Source organism: Mesoplodon bidens, assembly GCF_964165515.1.
Source record: "Mesoplodon bidens genome assembly, chromosome: 2".
Taxonomy (NCBI): Eukaryota; Metazoa; Chordata; class Mammalia; order Artiodactyla; family Ziphiidae; genus Mesoplodon; species Mesoplodon bidens.
The window spans coordinates 5,807,194-5,830,557 of NC_138177.1; the positions used below are offsets into that span (position 1 = coordinate 5,807,194).

The 23,364-nt window shown below is 39.5% G+C and overlaps 1 protein-coding gene across 3 annotated transcripts in view; it reads right to left on the minus strand.

Annotated features, from left to right (window-relative positions):
- CRB1 (crumbs cell polarity complex component 1) overlaps positions 1-23,364 on the minus strand; it is a 247,740-nt gene that overhangs the window by 205,586 nt on the left and 18,790 nt on the right. The window contains exon 1 of one of the 3 annotated variants that reach the window (XM_081221242.1): positions 7,015-7,060. The exons of the other annotated variants lie outside the window; for them this stretch is intronic. The gene's annotated coding sequence lies outside the window, so the exon portion shown is untranslated. Of the gene's footprint in view, positions 1-7,014; positions 7,061-23,364 lie in introns of those variants that run through there. 3 annotated transcript variants of the gene reach the window in all.

Genomic DNA, 23,364 nt, shown 5'->3' on the forward strand with positions numbered 1-23,364 from the left:
TGAGCCACAACCACTGAGCCCGAGTGCTGCAACTACTGAAGCCCGCGCACCTAGAGCCCGTGCTCCGCAACAAGAGAAGCCACCACAATGAGAAGCCTGTGCACTGCAGCGAAAAGTAGCCCCCACTAGAGAAAGCCTGCGCACAGCAATGAAGACCCAACACAGCCAAAAATAAGTAAATAAATAAAAATTTAAAAAATAAATAAAAAAATAAAACTGCTGTAAAAAATAAAGACTTAAAAAAAAAGGGTTCCACCATGGACCTCAAGGCTAAGCGAGTGACCATGTACAAGACCACTTGATAGACTGGAGAGGAAATGAAGGGCTCCAGGCATAGAATCTGACGGTACTAGAAAACTTTCTGTAAAGTTGTGTTATGAGTGTCACAATTAAAGAGGCAAAGAAAATTTGGGTTTTTCAAAAGACAAAATTATCAAAGATAATAAGTGGTTGGGGAAACATATTACACAAAGAATGTTTGAAGAAATTGTATACGTTGAGCTTGAATATAGGAAAATAATCAGATATAGCTACTAAACAAAAGAGTGAATGGCTACTATGTGTCGGATTTGGGGCAAGTTAGGAAATCTTTACAAAAGAAGTAATGTTTAAGCTGCATTTTCAAGTGTGGGTGCAACAAATAAATAGAGGGAAAGTGGTGTTTAACGGCTTTTCAGGAAAAGGGAATGTGTATAGGAATAGAGGCATACAGTGTATGGGCAGATCAAGGAGCTGAACATATTCTGATATTGCAGAAATACAAGTTTGAGCAGGGCAATGTCAGCACATAAAACCCAGTAAACCACAAAATCAAGGTAGTTTAACTTCTAATATGAAGAAAGGAAACAATCAAAAGGTTTTAAACAGTGGATTGGCGTAATTTAATTATATTTGCATTTGGAAAGATAACTCCCATGGTCACATGGCAACGACTGGCAGAGGGCAGATGAGAAGCATGGAAACCAGTGAAAAGGATGTTGTCACAGCCCACAAGAGAGCTGATGGGGCCCAAACTAAATCAGACAGTGGGGAGAGCAAATTAAAAAAAAAACAGAGTAAAAGTAAACTAGATAGATCGAAAGGACTGAGGTAGAGAATAAGGCTGCAGAAAAGCTATAATTTTTCCAGCTTGGGCACTTGGGATAATAGTAGTGCACTCACAGAAATAAATAATATAGACAAGGGCTTCCAAACAAGAAGGAGCAAGCACTCTCCTCCAAGTCAAACACATTGAAATACATGCATTTGGACAAACTATAACTTTTGTAAAAATACATAGGTTAGCTCTAAAAAAGGGGGGAGGGGAATATCCAATTGGGACAGAAATCTCTTGCCTTTTGGCTTCATGCAGGGGATGAATTCCAATTCCTCCCATTGGCTTTGGAATGCAGATTGGAAGCAGGACTCCTACTCTTGAACGTGGATAGAGGGCTCCCTGTGACAAACAGGAACCCAGACCTGCCCCATGTGTGAACCTACACCATGTGGAGGTCTCAACTTGCACTGAACATGGGGTGCAAAATTCTAAGCCAGAAATCTTATTAAAAATAAAAAGGAAAGAAAGAAGTACTTGTTTGGAAATAGGAAAATCAATGGTTCAGTGAGAGGAGCCTGATAGGAACCATTGTGTGGGAATGCTGTAACTCACTGTTCACACAGGGTTCCTGTGGAAGGCAGCCTCTACTGAAGATGAGCTCACAGTCTAAAACTATCGATCAAACTAGAAACCCGCTGCCATAAGAGACAGAAGACATGACAAACAGAAACATTCACACTCAAAAGACTCAAAGAAAATGGACCTATCAGAAGAGACTTTAAAATAACACTATAAAATGCCTGTTTAAATTTTTTAAAGAGATAAAAGAATGCATGTATTTCATAAAACAAGAAGACATCATAAAAAACAATTAGACCTATTAGAAAGTGAACCAAATATAAATTCTAAAAATGAGTAGTCAGTGAAATAAAAAAATTCTAGTGATGGCTTAAATGGTAGACAACACTACACTCAGCTAACTAGCAGATGGTTCTGAAGAATTCATCCAGAATAGAGCAGTATGAGATAAGGAGATGGTCCAAAAGAATGAACAACGAAGAGAGGTAGAAATCTCTCTTCCAGAAGAAAGAAGGAAGAAAATGGGGAGGATGTAATTCCTAATGGTATACGTTTTTTAAATATGAGAAAAAAAATATGACTTCTTGAATTTAGAAAAGCCCACTGAGTCCCTAGAAGATACCATATTTAAAGTGCATCAAAAATAAGTGAAATAAGACAAAGTGAACAAAATAAAATCTTAAAGGTCAATATTTGTCTTTAAAGTTAAAAAGTCTACAGTGGAATGACAGTAAAAAGTACTGAAGACTTTTCATCCATAAGCTAGATGTCATAAAACAAAGAATAGGAGGAGATGAAGGTGTGTAGATATAAATAAGTACGGTTATAAAATATGTTCAGTTTGAGGTGCCTATTCAAAAGCAAGATGAGGATATGTGATAGGATCTGGAAATACAACTCCAGAATTCAGGACAGCAGTTCTTCTTGGTGGAATAGGTAGGTATCATATTAATGTACAAACATTTGCTGAGTGCCTGTTGTATACCAGACACCAGAGTAAACATCAGTAATTCATATATATGTGTTAAGACAGGCTCATTGCCCTTATGGATCTACACTCTAGTGAGCAGATGCAATCTAGTGAGAAAAAATACTTCATCATTCAGTTACTTGAGGTTTAAAATTGACTTAATAGAGTGCAAAGAGCACTGGTTATCTTCAGCTGATTACCTGCTCTGAACTGCAGATTCTTTCCTGGACGCTCTCTCGTTTAATACCCCAGAATCGAATCTCCATAAAGTATATGAAGTTATCTCAATTCGACAAAAGAGAGACTGAGCCAGCCAGGTCAAACATATAATAAGTGATAGAGTTCAGATTCAAACTCAGTTCTATTAATCTATTGTTCTTAATTCTTGTCATGATGGTACTTATTTTTAATTATATAAGTAAATTATAAATGTATTCTTGTAAAAATACTCTAAAGAATCTTTGATGAATACCAATCTCACACTCCTCCCCAGAAATAACCATTGTTATTGTTTGTAAAGATTGTTTTATACCATTCTAGACCACAGGTTGACAGATATGTAGATGACTGATTGATAGACTGACAGACAAATTATTTGCTTTCTTTTCATTTTTTTCTTTTTAAATAATGATATTATAGTATGTGTATTATTATGCAACTTTCTTTTCTCACTCAACATATGTCTTGGGTATTTCTGCACATTATTAAATCTACCTAGCTCACACTTTTCTGTGTGTCTCCAGGGGGTCTCGCTCCAGGTGTCTATGCTGACCACACAGTCAACCCCCGCCCCACCCCGGGCCCTCCTCCCTGGACCCACTTCCCAGGGACCTACAGACCCCCCCACCCAGGGCCCTCAGTCTTATCTCCAGGATCCACAGGGCTGACAGGGTCCAGCCGGTACTCGGTCATAAGGGACTTCTCCAGCATCTGTCTGCACAGATCTGGGCAGAGCTGGAAACTCCTGCGCCTAAAATAGCTCCAGGCCAGAAGCAGTGGCTCCATCTCCAGACCACAGCAGCCAAGGGTCACAAAGGACCAGGACCTGGCCAGGGAGGGCAGGGGCCGAGAAGCAGGTGGTGTCCAGCTCTCCGGCTCACACTTTTTTTTTTGCGGTATGCAGGCCTCTCACCGCTGTGGCCTCTCCCGTTGCGGAGCACAGGCTCCGGACGCGCAGGCCCAGTGACCATGGCTCACGGCCTAGCCGCTCCGCGGCATGTGGGATCTTCCCGGACCGGGGCATGAACCCGTGTCCCCTGAATCGGCAGGTGGACTCTCAACTACTACGCCACCAGGGAAGCCCCCCTCCGGCTCACACTTTTTAACGCCACATGGCATTCCACAGGATGGATGTACCATAGTTTAACTGTTTCTTTTTCTGGGTGTCAGTGTTGTTTCCAATTTTCTCTATGCAAACAATAATTTAACAATAATCATTTTACACACCTCTTTTGTGCAAATGTACAAGAGTTTCTCTAGGGCAAATGCATAAAAGCAGTAATTTTAGGTTTTAGAGTATGTTTAGGTACTTCCTAACACATAAATTTCTACTTTATATGAATTCCCTTTTGCTGGATCTGATAAGATCTTGTCTTTTGAAAATAATGTCAGGGACTTCCTTCGCAGTACAGTGGTTGGGACGTCGCCTTCCAGTGCAGGGGGTGGGGATTCGATCCCTGGTCGGGGAACTAGGATCCCACATGCCTCGTGGCCAAAAGGCCAAGGCAAAGAACAGAAGCAATATTGTAAAAAATTCAATAAAGACTTTAAGAATGGTTCACATCAAAAAAAAAAAAAAAAAGAAAAGAAAAAGAAAGAATGTCAAAAATTTTCTCTACTAATATAAATTTAAGTGGTCAATATTTCTTACAGAGGGCTGATAAATATGCCAAATTGCATAGGGCAATTTTAGATGTAATGTCTAAATTTCTAAATAATTTCAATATCATAAATTGTAACAAGATATAAATAGAGCTTAAGGATCATCTTAACACTGGGTGTTGATAAAATACTGTCAGGAGATTCTTGTATTTAATTCTTTTTAACCCTGTTGTTATTATTCTATTTTGGATTCCTACAATCTAATATTTCCATTTTACATTATTTTTGTTTATGCAAATGATCTCTATTATTAATGATAATTTCAGTAATCTTCTTCCCAAATGCTATTTTCATAAGTAAAGGTTATTTGTAAATTATATCCAAAAATAAATTTCATATCGAGTTTAAAATCTATTTATTCAAAGAGTAGGAGCTATTTTTGAATCCTGAAAACTCTTTTAACCTTGATTCTTTTTTATTCATCTTATTGTTTTCTGATTATATATCACTGATGTTTATAATGCTATCCATTTTCCAGTAGTGTTTACTGAGTTAGAGAGCTTTTCATTTGTGATTGCTTTGTTTTAGATTTTGAAAAAATATAAACTATAAAAACAAAAAAGAAAGCTAGATTTCATGAATGGATTTTAGTTGCTGGTACAATCTGTTATTCAACTAAATAAAATAAGCATTAATTTAATATGAGCATTATCTATAGTCTGTATAGATAATACAGACTCTACAGATTTATAGATAAGTAGGTCTCGGCTTCCTTACAAGTACAAGAGAAATGATATAAAAGGAGAGAAAACACTCTGTTAATTACTACACCAGAGTGTACCCAATTCCAACGCTAAGGCTTTCTCTTTCCCAACGCCATAGCCCCACAAGGAGTCAAGGACTCCACCCTCTGTTTCGGGGAACCTTCCAAGTGTCCTGGTCTTTTAACAACAAGGAGTTAAGGACACATGGGACAGTTGGTGCCAAGTACAGACCAGAGTCACTGGGCATGAAACAGAATTTTCTGTTACATAATCAACAGGCCACAGGCAGTTTTCAAAGGAAAGTCTTCTAGAATAGCCTGGAGAATAGCTGACCAACTCTTTCACATAGGTAATGGATAATATATGCACACAAGGATGGACAGGCATGGTTTTAGACGTTGGTTTAACATCCCCATGGCTCTCTCATAGTTAAGCTGACTCTCTCATCCCTTTCTAATCAACTCCCATGCCTCCCACCCTCAACCAGGTCTAACTTGCCCTTTTGTCTCCTGTCTCTGCCTCTCCAGTTCCAAACCCTATTTTACCCTCTCTCTATGCCTCCAGATCAGATGACCTTCATCTAATCTCCTCTGGGGTGGATGCTGAGTCCCATATTTTAGAGAGTCCAACATACTACAGATATAAATAAATAAATAAAAATTAAGAAAAAAATGAAAAATGACAAAATTATACATGACAAGGGAGATACAGTGATTTAACTCAGAGGAAGTTTTTTAAACTCTAAGAGATTACTTTCTACAACTCTATGTAAATAAATATGGAAATCTAGATTCACTGCATAATTTCTTAGAAAAATACATATTACCAAAACTGAACCCCTTAGAGACAGAACAAAATAATGTTTGTGTGTGTGTGTGTGATTTATCAAGCAAGGACCAGTTAAGGAAAGTACCACTTTATATTTTCTCCCATACTCCTCTCTCTCTTATTCACCAATTCCCACACTCCTCCTGTTCTGGAATTAAACCTCTCAATAAAACATTAACACTTAAGCCTTGCTTCATTCCAGGAAATCCAAGCTAAGGCACACAACCTGATAACCTGTTAAAGAGACTCTGTTTTAAAATGTAGGTTTTATTATTATTCAGGTATAGTGAGGCCAGCAGATCAGAAGATGATTGCCACTGAAAAGATGGTTTGTTTGTTATTCACAGTTCTCAAGAGGAGGGGACACCCCATGCTAGGCAGGGCCACACAGGAAGCACCATGGTCATCCAGGAGGCAGAAGGAACAGTAGGAAAATGTGTTCCTTCCTGTTTCTGCAGGAAGGAACAGGTGAGGCAGGGTAAGCAGGTTTAGTTTAGAAGATATAAAAGGAATGGGTGAAGCAGGGTAAGCAGGCTAGTTGGAATAATTGCAGCAGGCTCTGGGGTGTAGAGGCCGTCTTTAGTGGTCTGGTCCCTGATCCTGGAGTGATCTGGGTAGAAGAATAGTGGTCTGGAGTGTGAGTCTGATAAAGGAAGTGGTGGGGTGTGGACTCTGAATTGGTTAGTTTGCATCTGAAAGGCGTGCTTGCAGAGGAGTCTTACTATTTCTAGGAATTGGCTAGTCCTGGGAGGGGCAGTTTCTCAGTCTCTCCAAGGTCAGAAAAAGATGTCAAAGCATTGGAAATACAGAAAATGAAAAGGTATGGTGAATTCAGACACTCAGTAACATCCAAAACAGTGGATGAAGTTGAAATCTCAAAGTTCTGTGTAGAAAGTTTGTGAAGGATATATTTTCTGTAGAATATATAACTATGTAGTTATATAGTAGTTATAGTTAGGTAGACAATAATTAGAAACATGATAGATAGATGATAGATAGTGCAAATTGTCACTCACCATCTGGTCTACAAGGATTGAGTCATTAGCCACTGCATTTGCTGACCTACGGAACACCCTAAAATAAATCAGGGTGAAGATCAGGAATAAGGCACTCTGTGCTCTGGGGAAATAGGCAGAATAGGTCCTCAGATAGTTAGAAATACTTCAGGAAAAATTTTTTTAATGAAACTGGACTCTTGTATCTCCTCATATTAAGAAAAGTACTAAAATCATTAACTGAGATACCTGTTCCTTGTGATTAGCAGTAACCTTCTACCAAGATGTGTGCTGGATTACATGGACCCCTTTTCTAAAATTACATATATACCAGCCTCTTCCCCTACCTCTTTGGAGCAGTTTCTCAGAGCTGTATGAGAGGCTGTCTGCCAGGCTATAGTCCTCATAAGACACTGAATAAACTCAACTCACAGCTCTTACATTGTGTGTGTGTGTTTTCAAGTCGATAGTCTTGGCAACCACAAAAGGACTCAGAGCAGATTTTTCTCCTTCCCCTGAACTCTTTGAGGACCCCGTACCTGCAAGGGGGCTCTTTGTGCCTGTTCACCTCCTTGGTGAGTCCAGGTGAATTTGGGTGAGTCTCTCCTGGTCTTGGATCACCCATCTTGGTTAAAGATCCTGAGTTTATTCAAAGGTGGTTAAACTCCTTGCTATGAGGAGTTGGTTATCCTTGAACTTAGGTTCAAGAAGAGGCACCTGTATTCCCCAGCTGAGAGACACTAGGAAGATTTTGCTCAGTTGAAAGGCACTGAGGAGGTTTGGACTGTGTAGGTAGGAGGCTGACCTGACATGTTTTCCCAATTCAGGTACTTTAACAGAATTGTTGGGATGAAAGTGAAGATACCATATGAGAGCTCTCGGCTCCGAAGAGAAGGGACAGAGCTTCTCCCAGCCAATTAGGGCTTTTCTCAGGCAACTGAGAAATTTACAGGAGTGATGGAGGCTAGTCCTCATACTATGCAGCAGTCCCACAGGGAAACCCACTCATTAATTAAAAATTGCTCATCCGGGGACAAACAATGTAGGAGTTGTCCGTTCAGTGCTCTCAACACCCATGGCAGTTCTAGACTGCTGGAGGGGGAAACCGAGATATCTAAAAGAGATGAAACAACGCTAGGGGGACACCTAGGGGAGTTAAGTTCACAAACAGTCCATCAACCCACTGTACAATTTCATTAGTAATTTTATCTTGAAACCAACTTTAAAATGGGGAATAAAGTTTCCCAAACAGAGAGACAAGGGATGTCTGATAGCCAACCTCCAACTAGTACTCCAGCCAGGTTTATGTATGAAACCTGTACTTGCAAGTAGTTACTTAATTGGGAATAAAGAAAATGCTGCCTGAAATGGCCAAGATGGGGCTCTGTGACATTCCAAAACTCATATCTCTGTACACAGTTAGAGAAAGCCATCTTGATAAAACATCTTTTCAAAATTCTGACCCTAAGGAAACAAAAGTCCTTCTAGGATAAATTGCTTTTCTCTCCCTGTGCTTTGAGATGTAAATGTTCTAACAGGGCTCTCAGGAACACTTGTCTTATCTAGACCACCTCCAATTCCTGAGACTGAGGAACAAAAAAAGAGAAAAGAGGCCTTTTTAAACTCAAGTGGGTAAAACTTAACTTATCCAAACTGATATTTATAAACTAGTGAGTTTTATATTATAATACCTGATTCATGACTAAATTTTAAAAATGAAACTATGAGATCTCTGGTTGTGTCTGTCTGTCTTTCTGTGTGCGTATTCTAAATATGATGTGTCTCACTTCCAGATGGTTTTGTCAAAATTTATAAATGAGCTCTATTTAATTGGCATAAAGGAAAATTAAGTGCTTACATAAATTCTCAGAAGGATAAAAGAAACTAACCCAGAAGAATGTCAGGTTCATGTGATCTGGGAAATATTCAGTATTAATTTAATATTTGGTATTAAAGTTAGTTCATTTGTTAGTTTAATTAATACAGACGTCTTTAGAGCCATCAACATTAACTATAATACTTTTATTGTACCTAGGTTTACTAAAAGTCAAATAAGATCTTACATTTTCTGTTATGAAGTTTGTCAGCAAGAAAAGTTACTTGATATGAGGAAATTTTTATAAGTAACTTGAACATAAATGAGATCAGAGTTTTTAGGTGAACTCTTTAGGAATAATTATGTTTTAGGAATGTCTGCTTAAAAATAGTTCCTCTAGATTTTTGGTAACTTGAAACTTTAGAATTTGGCTAAATTAAATTAAATGATGGAAGTTGATTAAATATCTAGATCATTCCCAAATAAAATCAGATAATGAAACACTAATTACTGAACACAGGCTTCCTTTTGCAGAGAAACTGAAGATACTTAGGACTATTAATAAATATGAGACATTTTCTATAAGTACATGGTTTTTAGAAATTATAAATGGTATTTATAAGTTTGCCATTCTACAGAATGCTAGTGTAAAAGACAGTTTATAATTGCTTATTCCTTAGTTTTCACTAGAAATTGAGGTTTTTAAAGGGTAAGAGTTCTAATTAGACTATGCAATAAAACTACTAAAAATTAATAAGAAAGGGATTTATTTTACCTAAAGTTGGTTATTTCTAAATGGGAAAGAAAATAAAGGATAAATTAATACAGATATAAAAAGTTATAGAAGGTTAGTGAGAAAAATGAAAGGAATTCTATGTGTGGTCAGGACTGACAAAATTAGAATAAAATTAATTGAGTAAATTAATTTTATTAAGGGTAAGATGGTGCAAAACCTGAATTTCATTTTCTCTCTGTTAAGAGCAACAAAGTTTTCTTGAATTACTGATCTGCTTTGATAACAGATTGTAAAGTTTCTTTACCTTTTATGTAATCTGTTGTATCTTTCTGTATTTGCCTTTGAAATCTTTATTGTCACTTGACTAAGTGAATAAGTATTGTTTCACAGTGACCTATGATCTTATTTGACCAAGTGTTTTAAAACCTTTGATATCTCTGACAAACTTCCTCAAAAAATCAAACTCTAAATGAAGTGTTGCTGACCTGGAAATTACTTTGAGGTTTTCCAGAGGGGCCCTGGAACACTTCAAGAGACTTGTTTTCTCTTCTTATCAAATAAAGATATTAAACTTATTAGGCTTATTTGGTATGTTAAATTACTTGGGAAGCATCATCAAATGAGTGGTGATAAACCTTCTTAGGTTATACTGTATGGATAAATGTCATTAATATAAATGTTCTAGAAATTATATGAAATTCCTAAAATTCAGATATGTCCTACTATGTTATCAGTCATAATTCTAGTTATTATCTTAAAATATTGTATGCCAAAAAAATAACCACATTTCTTTGTCAATTACATTATAATCAGGTATTTAACCATGCCTTTTTAAGTCTTTTGTCATTTATAGACAGTTGTTTTATGCTTTTGCGAAAATGCTTCATCTGCAAGAAGATTCATTGAAAGGATTTTTTGACAAGCACAGTTTCTGATAACTTTCAAATCCTTCCTGGGTATGAACTGGGTAACAAATAAAAGAATCCTAATGAAAAACCTGATGGCTTCATAAACCGCTAACAAAAGATCAAGATCAACAAGGGCTAGTTGCATGGCTGAATAATAATTTTTATGACTTTTTGTCTGAAATATTATTGGCTTTAATCTTTGTTTTCCAGATATAAGAAACCTTTCTCTTTAAGCTAATTATGACTTACAGCAATTTGGTAAGTTATTCCTTTGTAAGCAAAACTGAAGAATTTATCTTTCCTTTCTACCTGATCCCTCCAGAATTTGGAAACTCTTAGTGAGTGTTCTTATTTTTATGGCAATAAAGCTATTTGCATAAGTCCAATAAGAGTCTGTTCTTCTTATAATAGGACATAATTGGAAACATTGGCTTTGACTGGAATGTCATATTTGAGAATATGCATAGAATCAGATATGACCAGACAGCTTTAAAGAACCAAAGTGTACTTTCTGGAGCTATAAATTCCCCTGGAAAAACAACCTGGAACATTGCTCACAGGGTTCCCAGGAGCCTTACGAGGTAAATAAGGAAGGTCACTTCCTGGCAGGTGCAGGAATCTCAAAATATTTTGGGGACCTTGAGAAGAGAGGAATTCACCCAAATCTATAGTATTACAGGTGAATCTAATGGCAAGTCCTTGGCATGGCTTTCCTGGCCTTGAGAGGCCTCTTAAAGTTCAATCTGAGGTTCCAGGGCAGTCAAATGAAAATAATCTATATGATTAATTACACTTACTAAATAATCAGAACAAGTTTATTGAAACCAGACTTATTTTGCCAACAAATTAGTCTTAATTTGGCTATCTTGGGTAGAAATTAGGGTAATTCTAGAGAGAAAAAGATTATATTTCAGTGGATATTAAGTTCTGGTGTTGTTAATTGTCTTTGAGGTAATAAATATATAGTAAATATATTTCAGGTGGTATATAAACATGATATATAAATTGAGCACAGTTCTGGGAGGAGGACAGCTTTGAAAGGGCACAACTAAAGGCAGAGAGTCAAACTAGGAGGCTAGCACAATCTTCCCGTCAGAGATACATGGTCTAGACCAGGGGACTGGAGACTCTCAGAGAGGAAGAATCAATTCAAGAAACAGTGGCAGGACTTAGTTATGGATTGAGAGTGAAGAGTGTGGGAGAGGGAGGTATAAAGGATGATCCGCAGGCTTCTGGCTTTGCAAACTGAGATGTGTAATGAACACAGTAGAGTCAAAGGAACATGGAATTATTTTGAGTTTAAAGGCTAGGTAATGTGAAAATTTAAAAGAATACAAAAAATAAAATTTTTTTACACAAAAATCTTTTGCTAGGAAAAGCGCATGTGCACGTGCACGCACACACACACACACAAACAGAGTACGGAATGGATACAAATAAAGCACATAGAAGAGCATATGCTTCCACAAGCTTCCACAGCAGATTGCCTGGTACAACAGCGGTGCTAAGGAGGCATGCCCAAGGAGGTTCCAAGTTGGTCCATTCAGAACAGAAATTCAGCCAGTGGTCATGCCATGAGGCACTGGGTTAGACCACAACGGGGAGAATTCTGACATGATATACTTAGGGTATTCAGGGCTCCAAGACCATGCACTGGGTTCAAAACAGGGACTTAGGCCCAGAGTGGGAAAGGGAGACAAATCAGCAAGTCCAGGCAGAAGCTCAATGTGCTGAAAAAGTGGAGAGGAATTAAGGTGAAAGAATAAGCTCGATAGTCATGTGAGAAAACATGCTAAGGGCAATAGGACTAACTGGTTCCCAACTTGTACTGCTTTGGCAAAAATGTCTGCAGCTCTATGGGGCTGAGTCTGCACTTTGAATCCCTAGCAAATACCTGAGACAGCCAGATCAAAGCAATCGACTGACAGGTAGAAGAGTCCTTGTTTCTCCAAAACGGGCACAGGTGCCAGTAATCCAGATGCACTGGATGTGGGTGCCTTCTTACAATGACTAATGCTCACTTCCAACCAGGATCTGAACCATGACAGGTATTGATTCTTTTTAAGACTTTTTCTTGGATGTGGACCATTTTTTTGTTTTTTTTTGCGGTACGCGGGCCTCTCACTGCTGTGGCCTCTCCCGTTGCGGAGCACAGGCTCCGGACGCACAGGCTCAGCGGCCATGGCTCACGGGCCCAGCCGCTCCGCGGCAAGTGGGATCCTCCCGGACCGGGGCACGAGCCCGTGTCCCCTGCATCGGCAGGCGGACTCTCAACCACTGCGCCACCAGGGAAGCCCCGGGATGTGGACCATTTTTACTCTTTATTGAATTTGTTACAATATTGCTTCTGTTTTATGTTTTGGTTTTTTGGACACAAGGAGTGTGGGATCTTAGCTCCCTGGCCAGGGATCGAACCCGCACCCCCTGCATTGGAAGGAGAAGTCTTAACCACTGGACCGTCAGGGAAGTCCCAACAGGTATTGATTTTTTTTTTTTTTTTTTTTTTTTTTTTGCGGTACGCGGGCCTCTCACTGCTGTGACCTCTCCCGTTGCGGAGCACAGGCTCCGGACGCGCAGGCTCAGCAGCCATGTTTCACAGGCCCAGCCGCTCCGCGGCATGTGGGATCTTCCCAGACCGGGGCATGAACCCGCGTACCGCAAAAAAAAAAAAAAAAAAAAAAAAGTAACATTTTGTTTTAATCCTGTACCAGAGTTTAATTGTTGTGAAGACATTGCAATCAATAATAAAGATCCAAATTAAAACTAAAATTTACCTATCTGTGGGGATCTCATGAATTGGCAAATATGTAGGCAATGCTAACTGTGTCATAATTTAATCCTTACCTGCTTTTTTTCACCATTTATTTTAACATCAATTTCAGAAACATTAAAATGTAAGATAATAATAATGTTATTATTGTAAGAAATAGAGAATTTGTAAGGCTTAGCCCAAGTCTCACCTCCAGGAGACTCTCACCTGTCTCACTGAGCTCCTTCTTCTCTTTTGGAGTTTTTTTTGTATTTAAAATATTTACTACATAATTTAGAGTTGGCTACAATAATCACCATTTATCTAACACTTATCCCCCACCCTGTATGTTAGGTAGTATTGTCCTACTTTACAGATAAGAAAACTGAGGCCCAGAGTCCTTAATTAATTAAAAGAATTCAAAATCAGGTTTGTCTGACTCCAGAGACTGGATGCTTCCCAGTCAGGCATATTTTGTTTTGTATAATTTCTAATTATTTCATTTGTTAATTCTGTAACAAATTAGCAGTAAGATTTCTGCAGATGGGAAAATTGGCAGTGCTCGGTTTTGTCTTTCACAGACCAAAATCTGGGAACTTAATTATTCTTCATAAAATGCTTTTACATGATGAGGGTATATTTTGTTGAAAATTGTGATGTTTGGAAAAAGAGCCATTTAATATACATGTACAATGAAAACGTACAAGTATCTTTCCAGGCTTCAAATATGAAATTTTGAGTGATATTAATGTAGTAATCTTTTGCTGTCACAATATTTTAAAATGGCAATATTTACAAGAGTTTATAACATGTATAACTACTACATAGTTAATAGTTAATAATATTCATAGTTAATAATATTCTCCTGGGCTTATAGGTTTAATATTTACCAAAGCACCTACTCATGGTCACCTAGATTATTTAAGGTGCAGATTTGTGGGATGATTGTTTTTCCCAAGTTCCAAAGTTTAAGCTGTTTTTCTTTAACATGTAAACTTTCCCTGAGCATTTTGCATTTTACAGACCAAACAAACCAATTCAGAGAAGATGCTGGCTACCCTCTGGGGAGCACCTCAAAGCAATGGTGTGTGGTACAGCGCTGCTTACTTTTGATGAATTCCTCCATGAAGAACATGTTTTCTCCGCCTTGCCTGGGGTTGATATCACCAGGGAGCAATTCCACTGTCACTGATGAATGCTAGCTAGGTCAGACCTTGTCAGTGCAAATGAAAGTCTTGTGATTAGTATTCTGTACCTTCTTACTAATGAACCTTCTAATCATGAAACCTGTCTGTACTTATCATAATCTTCTAACTGCTAAGTGCCCTTGAAAGGTTAGATAAGTGGAAAATAGTACCATTGGTTTGGTTTTTTTTTTTTTTTCTTGCAATATGCCTTTCAAAGTTAGTTTGGTGCTTGTTTTTAGGACTCATAATTAGAACTGGTCAACATTATGACAGTGACAACCTTGGTTATACAATTCCAATATGCAAATGGAAGTTACAAACACACAACAATTATGTATAATCAAAATGAGAAATTTTTTTAGAAACATTCAAGTTTTGAGGGGAACATTTTGAGAGTAGAAAAAATATTTAAGAGTTTTAAATGTTTCTCTAGCAAACTTTGCTAGAGAAACATTTAATTGGAAAAATTATAAGTGAAAAAGGTTTTGTACTAAAAAGAATTTATTTTTTAAAAGGGTGACCTTGAGGTCAATGTTTAAGGAAAAGTTAATATAACCTGAGTAGCTTTTGGCCTAAACTCAAAAATGTATACATTCTTAACTGCTCAAGGATGTATTTGTGACTGCTTCAGATCAATTGCATATCTCACTTAATCTAAGATGTCATCAACTATAAGATGCATCATTATTTTTTATATTACTAAGAAGGAAAAAATGCCGCCAATTAGACTATGACAAGGTATTGATTGAAAGTCACATCAGAGATGTTAAAATATAGGGAAAGATACTTCTTAGAATTGATGAAATAAGTATTGTAAAATAATAAGTATGTAAAAAATATGGATACTAGGGGTAGGAGTGCAGGAAACCTTCTGCAGAATTATCACCTTTCCTAACCAACATTTCAACCAAGTCTGTATTCATCAAGGCCTAAACCTAAATAGAGTTTATCTGAATTTACACACCCTTACTCTTTTAATTTTGATTGAGGAGGTACTCTACTCAGCTCTGCTAATAAAGTTCTAGTAATTCATTCTGTTATGTGATCCAGGGGTGAACAAATTTTTATAAAGGATCAGATAGTAAATATTTTAGGGTTTTGAACCATGCAGTCTCTGATGCAATGACTCATTCTTAGCCATTGTAGCACAAAAGCAGCCATGGACAATTAAAACTTTACTTATAGACACTGAATTTTGAATTTCATATAGTTCTCATGTGTCATGAAATTTTATTCTTCTTTTGCTCTTTTTTCAAGCACTTAACAATGTAAAAATATTCTTGGGACCTCTTCCAGGAAAATGGAATACACATATTTTTTTCCTATTCTTCTGCTAATTACAACTAAAAGTCCTATACATTATACATATAAAGTAAACATGAGAGACTCTAAAAATAGAGCAAAGCAAACTGGCTAGTGGACTCGAGGCTCAAGAAATGGTATGACGATAAGCTCTTTTTTGGGGTTTTTTGGCCTTATATATCCCAGACTTGGATCTGAAGAAGCTAGAAATTCAAAAATGCCAACAGATGTAGACAAATAAATGTCGAGCAAAAGCCAGCACTCTTTAGCCAAAGGACCAGAAAAGAGGGAACCTAGCAAGACAGACATGTCACTATTGATCAGATGGACAATAAAAGGAAGTACTATGAACAACTCTGTGCCCACCAATTTGGTAACTTAGATAAAATGGACCATTTTCTTTAGAGACAAAAAATACAAAATCCATATAAGAAATAGTAAATAATCTGAAGAGGACTATATCTATTGAAGAAATTGAGTCAATAATCTTCAAATAATGATCTTCAAAAAATAAAAGCACTATGCCCAGACTGTTTTACTCGTAAATTCTACCAAACTTTCAATGAAGAAATGATACCAACTCTCTACAGTCTCTGCCAGAAAGTAGAAAGAGAGACTACTTCTTAATTCATTCTACGAGGCCAACATTACACTAATGCCTAAAACAGGTAAAGACGTTAGAAGAAAGGAAAACTTCAGGTCTGTATATCTCATGAATATAGATGCAAAAAAACCTCAGTAAAATACTAGTGAATTGAATCCAAAAATATATATGAAAAGAATTATACACTATGACCAAATGGGATTGATTCCTCATATGCAAGGCTGAAAATCAATGTAATCAACCACATTAAAAGCCTTAAAGAAAAAAAATCATATGAGCATATCATTAGATGAAGAAAAAGCCTTTGACAAAATTTAACTCCCATGCATGATAGAAACACTTAGAAAAATAGGAATGGAGGGAAACTTCTTCGACTTGATAAAGAGTTTCTACCAAAAACTCCACAGCTAAATAGTGAAGGATGGAATGCTTTCACCCTAAGATCAGGAACAAGTCGAGGATGTCCACTCTTAGCTTCTCTTATTCAACATAGTGCTGAAAGTTCTAGCAAGTGCAATAAGGCAAGAAGAGAAAAGAAAAGCCATACAGATCATACTTACACAGTGTGTACAGGGCTACTTCTCAAGTTCACTCCATAATACATAAGGCTATAATCACACAGCCTTACTTCTGTCCATAATGTGTTTGTACTAGAGCTCATAAGAGCACAACTATGTGATAAGGTTGTAATTCTAACCTGAACCAAAGCTAGAACCAGGGGATAGGCCACAAGAGCATGGCTTCAGGATAAGCCTAACACAAAATAGGAAAGAACAGCCCCAAGATTCACGCATGGCTTCAATCAAGTCACCAGAAGGGTAGATGAGAAAAGGATTTTATTCAGAAACTCTAGTCATTAATAAATATCCATTTTTCTTGGAAAGACCTTTGGATCACAGTGTTTGAGAAGAAGGATGGCCCAGTAACCTGGTTCCTACAACCCTTCTCCTTGTGAGTTATTTATCTATACTCTGGCTCTATAACAAACTACTCTAGAATGTAGGTACTTAGAAATCTGATCATTTACTTAATTGTGAGTCTGTGGTCTGAACCACTCAGCTGCCTCTTCTGGCTTGCTCATGCCTCCAGCACACTTGGCTGGTGGTTTGGCTGGTGTGTAGGTGACTAAGATGGTCTCACTCACATGACGGATATTTGGCAGCATGGGTACCTGGGCCACATGTCTGTCATCACAGCAGGTTAACACAGGCTGTACCACATGGTGCTCACAGGATTCCAGGAGCAGCAGGGGAGCCAGCCACAGAGCACTGCATATGTCAAGCCTCTGAAGTCCTGCCTTTGCTTGATGATCAGGTCTAATTATCCCCATCAGGATGCTGACGACTCTCCCTGCCTGCTTGACCATTAGCATGAGGAACCCAAAGTGGCCCGCTAGCAACTGTAGCTTAGAGTTAGTGGGACCCAAATGAAATTATTTCCCCTATGAAATCAGGTCCTCAAAACACACTTCAGTGTCTCAGAGTTGCAGGGACAGAAAGTACAAGTTCCCCAACTGGGTCCCCAAAAGGAGGACAGGTTGGGCCACTCCTGCTTCCATCCTCGGTTCCCACATATTTGCCCACTGGGGACACAGAGACACACATTGTCACTGATTTGGAACATACATTACGTCCTGGAGGATGATGTGAGCTGACTTCTTAATTGTGCTTTTGACAGACTTTTCCATCATTCTGTCAGGCCAGCAGCTGTTCAGTGACATGGGATATAACTGACACAACCTGTGGATTCCAAGGGCACATGCCCACTCCTGACTCACAGAAGGGTCCAATGCAGCTATGTTGCCACCAACTGGCAGGTGAGTTTCCTCGTAGAATGTTTCAGTGCTGGCCTCCACTGCCACCAGTTCGGGCTTCCAGGAGCTGCAGAACTAGACAGATAAGCCTTGGTGAATGGGAGCCCAAGTTGTTGGGACCATGAATAGCTTTCATCCCTGTCCCCATGGTTTCTCCATTCTTGCAACCATTTTACCAGCACAGGAGTGGCTGATGACAGAGGCTGGCTGATGACAACTGGGTGAGTCACTTTGTCTGTTTAGTGCTTCTTCAATAGTGGATACTTTCAGATGGTCATTTACAAGTATATGGTTATCCATTGCTGTGTGACAAAATCCTCTGACACTTGGCAGTTTGAAACAACAAACATTTATCTGCAGCGACTTCCACTCAGGAATCCAGAAGCAGCTGGTTCTGGTTCAGAGTCCCTCAGGAGGTTGCAGTCAAGCTGCTGCCTAGGGTTGCAGTCTGGGGACTAAAGGGTCCATTTCCAAGGTCACTCACATGGCTGTTGGCAGAAAGCCTCTGTTGCTCGTCACATGGGGCTCTCCTATGTCCCCTGGGTTCCTCATGATATGGCAGCTGGCTTCCTCCAGAGGAAGTGATATAAGAGAGAAGGAGCAGGAAGCTACAGTGCCCTTTGTAAACTAGTCTTTATTCATTAGAAGAAAGTCTAGCTCAAAGTGGAGGGGAGGGAAACTATGCTCCACCTTTTGAGGAGAGGAGTATCAAAGAATGTGGGGACACTTAAAACCACTACCACAAGTGGTACAAAGATCTTCAGACTGTGTGCCCACTCCCATAGGTCATCCACTTGTCTCTACCCTACCCTACTTCTTTGTGAAGGTCATTCAGGTTCTCTGAGAAGTAGACACAGAGATGGAGTTAGGAGAAGAAATTAATTTGTTGGAGGAGGGGAGGTAACACCCATGAAAGACAAAAGGAGGAAACAGAATTTGGCAGGGGATCAATCAAATCATGATGCAGGATGGACAAGTTGTCTGCCAGCTCAGTGGGAAGTTCTGGAGCAAAGAACTCATTAGAAGAGTCCATAAGAGGGATCTCACACTGGGCAGTAACGGCTAGGCCCATGTACTGCCATCTTATTCATTGGCTTCCCTGAGAAGACCATGACCTTGGCTCAAAAGTTAGGTAGATATCAAATAAGAAAACAGCTACAGACTGTTAGCCAACCATACCCTAGTTGCATCAGGAGAAATAAGTTTGGCTCCCAACTAGGTGGCCCTTGATACACCCTTGACCAATCTTGATGGCTAATGGGCAAGTGTAACAGCTGTGCCCTAAGAAAGGCCTGGAGAGCCAAGGGCTCAGACCCATCACATATTGGGGTCTAGGTCAAACCACTGTTAATCCACCTAGAACAGCTGAGGGTGAGGGTCATCTAGAATTCTTAGTAGAGAAGAAGGATTCAGAAGACCAGTTATATCCCTTTGATTAGCTGCAGTGGGGGGTGCTGTGGTTAGTGCCACTATGTTCTCCTTAAAGATTCTCCCAGGAGAAGAGGCCCTCTAGAATCCTGAAGGAACAGCTCCTGGAATGAATATGAAGAAGTGGATCCAAGTCCCATGAGGGGTGGAACGTAGATGCCATGGGGCTTTTGAAGTATCTGTGCCCTCTATCCCCACTTATATCTAATCCACAGTGTAACATTTCCATTTCAAACTGGGTTGCTGCTGCGGCCCTGACCTTATGACTTGGTGTGTTTGATGGAATCTTTCTCATGCTGAGCAGCCCTGGCAGCAGGGCCATCTCATGATTCATAGCTAGGCATTCCATCTCTACCAGGGCCCAGTAGCCCATCTGGATTTGTTTTCCAAAAGCTAGATAATTCTCCACTGCAGATGGCATGGCCTTGCTTCACAACTCCAAAGGCTTGCAGTGAGATTCTGGAATTTGACCATAGATTCCACACTGCATCTTATCTCACAGATACATCTAAAATAATACGGTCTGTTGAGCTGTATTGTCCAAGCGGAGGTTGCATCATCTGCTGGTCTTGCATCAGAACCCCTTTCTGCCCCAGGCCTCACTCAAAACTGTCAGCCTTTCATGTCACTTAATATTTGGGCTGGAGCAGTATTTCCAAGTGTGGAACAGTCTGTCTCCAGAACCCAAGGAGGCCTCCCAAGCCTTTTGCTTCATTCTTCATGATGGAAGTTACAAGATGCAAGAATTTGTCCTTCACTGTGAAGAGGATAGCCTAACATGCTTCAGACGACTGGACCTCTAAAATATTACTGATGTAGCAGGTCCCTGAAATCTCATAGCATTAATCTCCTTCCCTCTCAAGTAAATGTATCTTATCAATGCATCCTTGATACTTATCATTTCTTGCTCATCCAGTATGATTAGCATTCTTTTTTAAATTGGCTCTAGAAAAGGTATTCTTTTATGTCATGGCAACTGCAATTGGGGCTAGTACTTGACAGAATTTATGGTATCTACTGTAATTTTCCAAGGACCATCACCTTTTATAGAAAACAAACTGGTGGATCAAATAGAAATACAGGGGGGATCACCATCTCTGCATCCTTTAAGAGTGGTAGTAATTTCTGCCATTCCTCCTGACATTGAATAGTGTTTTTTATTCACTGTCTTGGCCACAATGGCAAGTAATTTCAAAAACTTCCACTCGACCTTCCTCACCCACCCACCCTCAGGCCAAAGAATCAAAGTGAGGGTTGTGTCAACTATCAAGTATGTCCATTTCAATTATACTTTCAAGGAAGGGAAATAAACAATGGGTATACTTGTGGAACCAGTGGACCCCCGTGAACTGGATCTGGGCCAGGATTCTACTACTTGGCCTCATATGACTTCAGTCTAATAGGAGGGCTGTGATGAGATTTGGGGTTTCTGAGTAACAAAGTCAACTCAGATTCTGACTTTAAGCAGTCTTTAAAGTGTTTGGGTATTCACCTTTGTCCTGTTGCCCAAAGAATTGGTCACAGGTTCTATTGTGGTAGTATTAGATAATTACCATATACACTTTTCAAGAGTCCTTCCCATTGGATACCTGACCTCTTCTTCACTCAGTGGGTTTGAAAAGTGATTCAAATCCTAAAATTGGAAAAGGAATCATGAGTTTTTTTGAAGCAACTGGCTACAGCCTCCTGGTCATCCATCCTTGATCTCTTCTCACTGTGTAGACTGAGTAGTGTCTGTGTGGGCTGCCCCTCTGTCTTGCCTCTTTGGGGTACTATGTTCTGGGAGCCACAGCCTCTCCATTAGTCAGCTCTCCTGACTGCCACTCAGACCTTTCTCCTCTTTACCATAAGTGCACCCACCTGACTCCTAACTGTGAAGCATGGCCATTTGGTCTCCACTGTTTTAGGGGGTCATCCACATTAGTTAGTCCGGTTCCTTAAAAGTGAAGTCTTTCCCTATAGCTGTTGTAACACATTACCAAAAACAGTGGCTTAAAACTACACAGATTTATTCTCTTGCAGATCTGGAGGTCAAAATCCAAAATGAATCTCACTGGGCTAAAATCAAGTGTTCGCTTAGCTGCATTCCTTCTGGAGGCTCTAGGGTATAATCCCTTTACTTGCCTTTTCCAGCTTCTACAGGATGTCTGCAGTCCTTGGCTCATGACCACTTCATTCCAACCTCTGATTCCTTCTCTGACTCTGACCCTCCTGCCTCTTTCTCATAAACACCCCTGTGATTACAATAGGCCCACTCGAATAATACAGGATAATCTCATATCAAAATCCTTAATCAAATCTACAAAGTCCCTTTTGCTATGAAGGTTACATATTCACAGGTTCTGGGAACTAGGTCTTGAACATCTTTGGGGGGCCCTTATTCTGCATTCCACAAAAAGCATCTCTTACTCTCTGGCCTGGGGAGGACAGCTACTACTGAGATTCTTTCCAAGGTTGGTGCCCCCCTCACCAGCTCATTCCTCATTATGAACCATGAATCCTCTAGGCCCCCCTTGGAAACAGGCCTCTGGTGGGCTTCCCAGTCTTATGTGGTGTATCCACTCTAGCATGCCCACTTTGCCTAGTCTTTCACCATCTGGGATGCCAATTCTGGCTTTTAAAAAAAATAAATTTATTTATTTTATTTATTTATTTTTGGCTGCGTTGGGTCTTCATTGCGGTGAGTGGGCTTCTCATTGTGGTGGCTTCTCTTGTTGCAGAGCACGGGCTCTAGGCATGTGGGCTTCAGCAGTCGTGTCATGCGGGCTCAGTAGTTGTGGCTCGCTGGCTCTAGAGCACAGGCTCAGTAATTGTGGCGCACGGGCTTAGTTGCTCCGCGGCATGTGGGATCTTCCCGGACCAGGGATCGAACCTGTGTCCCCTGCATTGGCAGGTGGATTCTCAACCACTGCACCACCAGGGAAGCCCCCAATTCTGGCATTTCTACCTTGCTTGCAGCTCCTCACTTTCTCCAGGGTGCTATTGCCAACCTTTCAGCATGTCTGCACTGTTTCCCAGGGTTCTTGCCTGGGTGTTAAATCTTGCATCCTCAGAGAGTTATCCCATATTATACTTTATCCACTTTACGATACATCCCCCTTCGACTCCAGCACCCTCAGAATCCAGTTCCATGCTTATTCTTCTGGCAATAGGCAAGTAGAAAACTGTATAAGACAAGTCTGGCAGCAGGTAGGTGGAGGACACTCTTCAAGTTTTAAATGCAAATTATGAAAAGCATTGGAAATAAGATGAGGAGACAGTCCTGTCCTACTTGCATTGGGCAAAGGTGTGGTTTTCCTTCACATAAAGCCCTCAAAGTCATTTATCTTAAATTTTACTTTATTTTTTAAGGGTTTGATTTCTGTTAAAGCCTACCCACCTGTGATATCATTTATGTGAGACCTCAAATTGAGTACATGAAGCAAACCTTATGTCTTATATTTCATGTTTGTATGTATAAATCTTGTTAAATGCTAAGTATCTTTAACACACTTTATTCAGTGTACAGAGTTCTACTTCTCATGTGAAATGCCCCTTCCATTCCCCTCCTCATCCGTATTTTTAGATCCTCACTGAAAATTATTTTCTTATCAAATTCATCTAGTTTTAGATACTGCTGTACTGAAGCTAGTTTCTTACTGCTCTAATTTAAGTCCTGGATTTTAGGTGACATGGACTCATCATCAGAGACAAGTTGCTGAGGAATAAGAAGACAAGAGCAAGGGCTGAGGAGCAGACAACTCATCTTTCCTACCTTTATTTCACTCACACTTTTTTCACTCTCAGTATATCTTTACCTAAGTGTCTTCAATACTTGTTTGCTCTCCC